The sequence below is a fragment of the Pleurodeles waltl genome, chromosome 2_2 (genome assembly GCF_031143425.1).
Source record: "Pleurodeles waltl isolate 20211129_DDA chromosome 2_2, aPleWal1.hap1.20221129, whole genome shotgun sequence".
Lineage (NCBI taxonomy): Eukaryota > Metazoa > Chordata > Amphibia > Caudata > Salamandridae > Pleurodeles > Pleurodeles waltl.
The window spans coordinates 1011953143-1011961832 of record NC_090439.1 but is presented as its reverse complement, the minus strand read 5'-3'; the positions used below and the strand labels follow the sequence as shown (position 1 = coordinate 1011961832).

At 43.6% G+C, this 8690-nt stretch overlaps 1 protein-coding gene across 6 annotated transcripts in view; it reads left to right on the top strand.

Annotated features, from left to right (window-relative positions):
- The first annotated feature begins 288 nt into the window (after window positions 1-288).
- CYRIB (CYFIP related Rac1 interactor B) overlaps window positions 289-8690 on the top strand; it is a 316777-nt gene continuing 308375 nt past the window's right edge. For 2 of the 6 annotated variants that reach the window (XM_069220753.1, XM_069220744.1), the window contains exon 1: window positions 821-955. The gene's annotated coding sequence lies outside the window, so the exon portion shown is untranslated. Of the gene's footprint in view, window positions 495-817; window positions 956-1539; window positions 1745-8690 lie in introns of those variants that run through there. The other 4 variants (XM_069220746.1, XM_069220749.1, XM_069220751.1 and 1 more) reach the window with 4 other exon arrangements.

Below are 8690 nucleotides of genomic sequence, written 5' to 3'. Positions count from 1 at the left end.
CTGACCTTTAGTAAGCCTCCAAGTGGGTTTACTAAAGTGATTAAGCAGCCGCAAGTGGTCCAAATGCATACCTCTCAACTTTTTGAGCCTCCAGGGATAGCGAGATAGATAAAAAATCAATTGAGTTTAAACATTTTTAGTGGGTGGGGAGGGATTTTCAGGAGAAGTGATATCTCAAAGTGTACGGGACTCGTCGTGCTTGTTTGGACAGTGATTATGCGAGACCATCTAAATAAGGCCAGTTGAGAGGTAAGCAGGCGAGTGATGTGTTGATGCAACCCTGGATTCAATCAGCCGTCATTAAGTTTCAATGTGCAGGCTATCTGCATGGGTACGCCTAGGAGGCGTGAGAAATCGTATTTTTTTCCGTCTGCTGATGCCCGCGACTCATCGTCTCTCGTACGCAGCAACCCTCGGGGTCCGAGCCCGCACAGGTGTGCGTTTTAACGTTCGAGACCAAAGGCTTTACCTTAGCAGCAGATGCTGAGTGACAGGTAAGATACCAGACGCAGAGGCCCGTAAGAGCGGCCAGAGTGACACCCCCCGCCTGAGGCTGAGCGGGACCCGAGGGGCCAGCATACCACAGGTGCTACCGAGGACATCAGAAGAGACTCTCTAAAACCTGCTTTTACTTATTCAAAAGATGCTTGCCTCCCCTTCTTGAAATACGAGCCCAGGAGCGTTACCAAGAGGGCCGTTCGAAAATAAACAGGGCTCCTTCCTCTTCCCCTGCGACGCGTCTCTTCCTTTTATAGTTATTATCACCCGGCTCTGCCTCCCTCCGCGCGAACCTGTAGTCGCAGTGACGTGGGGGAGGGAGGGAAGGGGCTCGGCCAACCCGGAAGAGGCTGCAGCGCGAGCCCGCATCTCCCCCGTGCCTCCGCCGGGGCGGTCTCCATTCACTCGGCAGAGCGGCCGGGACCCTGCACGCGACCGTGGCATGCACTCCCCTCAGGTCAGTGTCCTGGTCGTTTACGTCGGGCATTGCAACCCTGCCCCCTCGGCGAGAATGTGTGAAGGATGGGGCTGCAGAGGGAGGGGCTCCTCCCAAACCAGGTGTACGAGAGGGAGGCAAGCCCTGCTGCCCTCCCTCGTCTCTGAGCTGAATGTCTAATGCGTCTTTATTTTATGTTGCTTGCTTTAAATGTATCTTCTGCAGTCTGTGCCTCTGCTAAGCTGCACGGGGCGCAGGTTCATGGAGATGCACCTTCATTTGTTGTTTCGTAAGGAGCCGCTTCAGAGTGCAGTTGCGTGTTTTGAGATCGTTACCAGGTGCCCGGGGCTACGCTTATCTGCGTATTCGCATACCTTAAGATGGCACTCCTTGGGAGGACGGTGCTTTTACTTTCTAATTCAAAGAATGGTTTTATTTGATTGTACTTAAATGCGATACACTGAATTGCCTATCGCTTGAAGTACAATGTCCTCTGATAACTACTAAAAAAAAAAAAAAGTAACTCGTTTTAACATTTTGTACTTCCTCGTTTTCTTATTCCGCCTTCTTGTAAATGGAGACTTCCTCTTTTGCCTCTTATCTGCGTCAGAGCAGCTTCACAGTGCTTTTCGCAAGCCACAAGCAAACACCCCGACCCTCTTATGATGGTAGACACCTTTAGTAAAACCCTATTTTAATAATCTATAATGTGATCCAGAGATAGCGCTCTGCATTGGTAAATTCACGAGTACAGAAATTAATCAAAAGTCGCCGTACCAGGTGTCAATGAACAGGACAACTTATGCTAATGTAAGTACACCATTTATCTTCATAGTTTGTGAACCAGTTGTTGGTACTGTAAGGTGACATCGTTCGAGTTGGAGGTGTTGCGGCATATTTGTAACATAAGTACAAAGGCAAGAGAAGTTCACCACTGCGTTTCCTTTAAGTCTTCACCCGTGTGGGCAGGATGTTTCCTTCTTTTGAAATTCGGAGGTTTCTTCAATACCTAGGCCTGATTGCAAGAAAACCTAAACCTTTGCAGATATGTTCTATAATACTATATATTTTCTTCATTATAAGACTGAGCCCCAAATGTTTGGAAAATTGCTGCTTTAGAGTGCTGAAAAAAAGAAGGCGAAACAGCAAAGAGCTTTGCTTAAATTCGAGAAAGCTCTTCCTACAAACTGCTTTGACGTACGTTAGAAAGTATGTTGAGATTAGAAAAAAGGAAGTCCTTAAAGAAGCCAGGCTGTCAGCAAACAATGTGCACCAGGGACATAGGTTGTGAACAATTTCACACAAAGTACTGTCTTTAGATTCTGTAGAAAATCTACTAATTTAAAACGCCTTTTTCAAAGTGAATAATTTGAAACGCTACACTTAGAACACTATTTTTAGTCATTGTACAGCTGCTTCCTACCCACGCCCCCTTCCCTTTTTTTGCAGTTGGGACGTATTTGGGGGGTACATCTAGAAGAAAAGCTTACAATTTGAAAAACTGCGTGATTAGAATTGGAGCTGCTCACTGTCATTGTCCTTGAAGGCAGTATTTCCAGCATAAAAATTCCGGGCTAGAATTCCTTGAAAGATGCTGCACCAGCCATCAAATGGTGTATCGCAGTCTGCCACCAACTTTCCCCCTTGTGCTACCTCTATTAGAACTGATGACGTGTGGTGTTCTGGCGGATGTGAACCTTTTCTAGTTGAGGGACCGAGCCCAGAAAAGTTGGCCATAAAGTCCCACCATCCAGAAATATGGTTCTAGTCATTTTGATCAAAGAAAAGGCAATGCTTGGTGAAAACTCCACTACTTTTCCTTATTCGGGTTAACCCGGCTGCTCTGAATGATCCTGGGTAGGTAAATGTCTGGCAGAATAAGGGGACCTTTTAGGTATCTATTTCATGTTTTTTTATTGCTTTAAGTGGTAAGATTACTCTATTCTTTCGAAATATTGAAGAACGAGTTTTCGACTTTTTGTAGCAACAAACCACCTTTTTCTAATGTTGTGTACAGTTAAGTTCAAGCTTTAGTGATACAATTTATACTGCCTTCTTCGGACCATTATGCAGTTAACAAGAGAAGCAAATTTCACCCATGCTGAATGTATGGGAGATGTTTAATCTTTGGTCTTATGTATTTTTGGAAATTGACAATCAACTTACTTTAAATAAACCGAGTGTGGATTTGTTGGGTTGGTTACTGTGGAACACTAAAAAATGCAGGATTTGTTTTAGATCTGGGGTTTGACAGCATAGCTGTCAAATAGACCTATTCCTTACAATTTACATGGTTGGCTCTGGGTCCACCCCTTTCAACCTTTGGCTTTCTTTGATCAGCCATTGGCTTGAGACTTTGTCAGTCACGCCTTAGCTAAGTCCAGTGGAGTATTCATCACTCACAAAAGCTGTTGCCAGTTTATTTAGCCTTCTGTTGCCAGTTGTGTTTGCATTGCACTGCAGGGGTAATTACTTTGCGGCTATGGATGGCTCTGCACACTCCTGCTGGCTGCCACCTGTGTACTCATTTTGCTCCAGTGAAAGAGGAAAGAAAAAGAGATGGGTTCTCCTGAAACGTGCTGCGTTGCTTTGTTGTAAACATTATAGCATTGTGCCCTTGACTGAAATGAAAGGCTGTTGAGATGAATTTGTCAACTTTGATAAATACATTTTTTTTTAAACATCTCTTGGCAATATTACTTTTTTTCTCTCTGACTTTGTGTTGTGAAATTTTGAGCCAACTGAAATTTTGCTGTGCGTCGATGATGTGAAGTGCTCTTGCATTCACAGGATCTATATATGTGGTAGGTTGGATAGCTCTGCTGAAATGGAAAGGGGATCCTCCAGAGAAATTAAGTTGTTTGAGTGATGACAAAAACAACTATTGTGACTGAATCACCCTTCTGAACACTTCTTGTTTATTTACCAAAACTTCAGAAAAAGTGTGTAATCTTACTTGATAAAATACATACTGTGAAACGTATTATTTGATGGCTTTCAATGAAATTAAGATTTGAAAGGAAATTGGGTAGGTTAATATACTGTTGGTATAGTTTGAACTTGACATAATGACCTGCTCTTTGTGTTTTGTTATACAATGTTGCCATTTCAAGAAAATTAAGAGTTGAAGAATCAGAAGTCCTTTTTATTAATGGTGTAGATTTGCAAGTTAATTTTAGAAATAATTGACAGTTTTTTCCCAAACCACTTCTCCAGATAAGTTATAATTTTTCTTAATGATTTAGGTTTACACCTGACCTTTAGAAATAATTGATCGTTTTTCTCATGGCCGTCTCCATGCCTAAAGGCACCACTGCTTCCTTTGTACTAGTTCTCTAGAAATTTTGCTAGATAAGACAGAAAAACGAATGTTTCCCTTTTGTATACTCCAACATTCTTATCCGACCAAGTATTGCAAATTGCAAAATTTGATATTGTAAATCGGAATTAGTACTGCTCAAAACAAATACATCTGTTTAACTTGAAAATCGTATCATACGCCATAGGTGTCTTCTAAACTAGAATCCGCCCCAGCAAATATACCAGCCCAACTTGGATATCTCCTCAGACACCATGAGCCCCACAATTAGCACCACCACTAAAGAACTGTGCCATTTTCTCCCTGTGGACTTTCTTGTAATCACTGTTATCTCGTACTGTCTTTCTCATACTCCATTACTTCAAAACTAACTCTCCTGCATATTGATTCGTAGCTGTGGCCTGTTTGACCACCTGCAGTCAGGGCGCAGACTTTGGCACATCGTTGAGGTGGCAGTTATTTACCGACTGAGTGTCCTCTGACAAATGATGGGCCAAGGAGATAATGCAGTGCTGATGCTCAGCAGTATTTTATTTAATATCCTGGTCCCATGTTATGGTGTTTGAGGCACTTCACTCCACAGCTGAGATCATATAACCCTCCCAAGATTTGACCTGTAACGTTCCTCTAAGATGTATGGTTGTTTCACATGATGGGGATTTGAGAGAATATGCATTGAGAAGATGTTGGATGGTTTGAAATTTAACTGCAGTGTGATGCAAGCTAGAAGAGACGCAAACAAAACAGATTGCAAGCTAAGTTCGTGTTTACTATGGAACATTAAATTCAAACTTCATTAAAACAGACTTGTGGCAAACAGTAGATTTTTTTTACCATGTAGTAAAAAAACACTGGAAAAAGAGTGGCTGTGGCACCATGCAGTAAAAAAAAGCCCAGTGGAAAAGAATGGTTCCAGCGCCATGCAGTACCCTTTAACTCATCAGATAGTGGTGTTCCTCATCTGTAGGTATTACTTCAGGATAGTCGCCATTTTTGAACTGATACTAGACAAAATACCAGTGATGCTAATTACATCAGTATGCAAATTATACGTTTGTTGGAAGCTGTGGGCGCGCCAGATCTCTCATAAAATGCAACTTAGCTGTCAAACTATATTAGTATGTAAGGCCCAAACAAAATACCAGGAAAACACATATAATGATCCCCAGTATCTTGATCGAACAGATTCCTTTCCGCCCTTTGTGATAGTGGAGATTCCTTGATTGCCATTGGTATAACCATTCACTAGGGGAGAAGCATAGAAGTCCACATTAATTGCCTCTTGTGTCAAACTGAGAAATTGGGCGTTTGCAAGGCATCAGAAACACACAGGTAGTGTGATAATCAGTTGCCATTACTGGTTTACCACTGTTCTGTCTGCCAGAGGGTGTTTGTTCATGACAGAAGCAGGACTCTCAGGCCATAGATTCACTGATCCCACATCAGCCGAACAAAATTCCTAGACACAAAGTGAAGGTACAATGGTCACAGCCAGGCTCAAAACAGACACATGTGGAGGCTGTGCCAATATACACGGAAGGCGCACACAAGTGAAACCTACAGTCACTCTTCATCTTATGTGTGGACTCGCAACTCACATTCAGAGAGCCACTCTGACAGATCCTCCTGTCACTTCAGCCTCCATGGACACCCCGCTAGAAGCCTACTATATGCCATTGTTTGCCTGGCTGTGTATGAGAGAGAGTTGATTTAGTTATAGCAAGTAATCACAACTAGTGGGAATGTCATACTTTTGTACCTTTGCTCCAACCCAGCACAATTTACAATGGAATAGTAAGATTAACGATATGCCTCAAAAGAGATAGTTTTGCTACATATTCAAAGCTTCAAAAGACCTGTTGTAGATGTGGTGTGTAAAGTGAGGTAGTTTATAGAAATGAGGAAGTGAAGATTGGTTTCCATATTCTGAATGTGAGAGTTTCACTTCCTGTCTCTTAGGCTTCTCAGGGGTTAGTACTTGCTTCAAATCAAATGCCCCGGCTAGCCTTGATAAAGGTATGTTATACCATGACCATTTCCTGTTGTGTGGGTGGCACTATCTGTATCGAGGTAGGACCGTTTCTGGGCTGTGTGTTAACATAGCATAGGAACATGACAACTTTAGTGTACATCTGAATGCCTTCATTCTGATTTGTGGACCTGTTGTGTACCTACAATGACACCTACTCACAAGTTAGCTGAATATTAAAGTAGTTTATTCACAGGCCGTATTTGTTGCAGCAAGGCAAACTGTGAAGACAGCACTACCACTGAACTTCAGGGGGCGTATTGTTAAAGGTGCCTTAGGCGTGCACCTGCACCCACTTTTTGTTCCTCCCTTAGTATTACAGAAGCAGCCACAGATACTTGCTCCACCCCTTCTGTAATACCGATCACACCAGCACACGAATAGTGCCTGAGAGATTGCAATGGGACATTCCCTCATTTGCGCTGGGGTGTGCCCACACCATAATATAGGCATGGCACAGAGGCAAGGAGGTAATCGGGCACATTAGCTGTGTGCCAAATAGATGTGATGCACAGAAGGGAAACAGTCAGTGTGGCCCTGAGGGTGCCTTGCTGAAGGGGAGAAAAGGGTTCTAGGGGCATGCAACCACCTGCAAGTTGATCTCTGCCCCCTTTGAAATGCAGGCAAGATTGCCACCTGCAAACTGAAGGGTGGACCCTAGGACAAGCGCAAGTTTACCACTGCTCTAGGGCAGCGCATTCATTGTGATAAGACACCTGGGACACCCAGTAAAGGATTTGCCGTGGTACAGATTAGGGCAATGCACCCTATCTGTGATATGTGCCTAGGCAAGCAGGTAAAAACCCCTTTTTGTTACGGCTGGAAGAGTTAACAGCATGCCCGTGTATCAAAAGACCATAAAGACTGGATTTCAGTTAGATGGGTGGAGACGTTTTCTGATCTTCAGTTGAGACTCTTGATCTGTGAGGGCTTCATTTACAAAGCAAGTCTGGAGTTTCTGGATTACTTCTAGTAGGTGAGTGTTGCAGACAAGAGATGAAGTGTCCTCATTGACAGCTGGTACCCAAATGTATGCTTTTATGCCTTAAATACAGTGCGTTGTTGTGCAAAGGACCACTTCCCACCCAAGACCTTTTTACTAAAACAGTACAGAAGGAGAGCTTTATGCTTGGCCACCTGCCTCTGTTTACTAGCTTTTAAGTTCCAGAGGGTCTAATGAGGAGATCGGTCTATGGATTTTAAAGGAACAACGTTGTAGAATTCAATGCTAGGGACAGTTCAAGATGAAGATCATGTCTGGTTAAGAACAAATCTAAAGACAACTTTTCTCTTCTGCATGAAGGCCAGGTCAGAATAGGACATTTCTGGAAAACCTTCTGGATAGATACACTTACATGAGTAATCATCTGTGCTCTACGTTCTGCCTCAGCCTTTATAAACAGACATACAATAAAATATAGAAAGACCTAGCAATTTGCCTTGAAATTGATTGCAATCTTTTTCACTTGATTTGTTGATATAGACTCTTGGAGATTGTGTTTTGAGGAAAGGGCTGCTGAGAGCGATCACACAGGAAGTAGGTCAGTAAAAAGGGAGAGATTATACACTGATGCAGTACTATAATGAAATTGTGCACAAGAAGTGTGTTTGGGTCATTTTGAGGCATGTTTGTAGCTTTGCCTAAGCATGGCGTGCAAAGAAGAGTATGTAGGAGGGACAGAGGCAGTCCTGGTATATGGACCACCCTAAAAGATGGAGGCAGAACCCAAGGATTATTACAGATACCACTGCATGAGTCTGAGGGGGTTACCCAGCAGGGTGTGGGCAGACGCCAAGGAATAAAGCAGAGAACATGGTGAGTTTGTGCCATTCACCCAGGAGCGGTGGAAGTGGAAACCAAGGAATACCACTGCCACAGGTCTTCGGCTTCCAGTCAGAAGAAGCGGCGGTGGAGCCAGAAGAAAAAGATGCCCTGTGGAAGCACAGTGCGTGGCATCAGTTGGGATCCCTGTGGACAGAAAGTGGAAATATGGGGTGTGGGGAGGATAGGTATGGGTAGAAAATATGGTAACAAGGTAGGAATTCCGGTAGGCGCTTGAATGCACTAACATGGTAAAAGGTCGTACTCCAAAGGCAAGCAGATTGGAAACAGCCTGAACTGTGGAGCTGGAGTTTATCCTTGCGTCGCACCAGGAGTCTTCAAGAGCTCAAACTTGAGCGCGGCTCCCGTGGCCACATGCAAGGGGGGTTGATGCCTTGTGTTAGGATTAAATTAGGTTCTGCCTTCAACCTTTCAAGCTGTGATTTAGTATAGATCAATGTACGATACTGCATGCGAGTACAAAACACGAGTTTGATGCAGTTTCCCTGCGGTAAGATTTCTTTCACTACTGCCGAGTAAATGGAGCTGGAAGCAATTACTGACTGCAGCCAGAAGCCCTATGATC